This window comes from Diachasma alloeum, unplaced genomic scaffold, assembly GCF_001412515.2.
Source record: "Diachasma alloeum isolate Michigan unplaced genomic scaffold, Dall2.0 Dall_scaffold_01004, whole genome shotgun sequence".
Lineage (NCBI taxonomy): Eukaryota > Metazoa > Arthropoda > Insecta > Hymenoptera > Braconidae > Diachasma > Diachasma alloeum.
The window spans coordinates 42,045-42,482 of NW_021681119.1; positions in this window are offsets into that span (position 1 = coordinate 42,045).

Genomic DNA, 438 nt, shown 5'->3' on the forward strand with positions numbered 1-438 from the left:
CTCCTTCGAGACAAACTGCAAGCTAATCCTGAAAGGGCAGCCCACTGAGACCCCTTGGTGGTCAGAGAGACTCGGTGGGCTGAGGGGCAAGGCTAGAAAAGGTTTTAACAAAGCTAAGAACNATAATAAACTCAGCTGGAAAGAACATATCTGTACTCAGAGAAATAAAGTGTTTGCCTCTATGTGGGCGTGCAGAAGAGCTGTGGGCAGGATATGGAGACTCAATCCTAAAATAATGCTCTGGCTCTACTAAATGGTTCTACTTCCGAGACTGTTATACGCTGCGGTCGTCTGGTGGCCGAGGGTGAGTAAGACGGAAACAAGGAACCTGTTGAAAAGCCTACAGGGAACCTTCCTGAGGGCTGCAACAGGAGCCATGAAATCGACACCTACTGAGGCGCTAGAAATAACACTCAGCATCCCACCCCTCGACCTTAG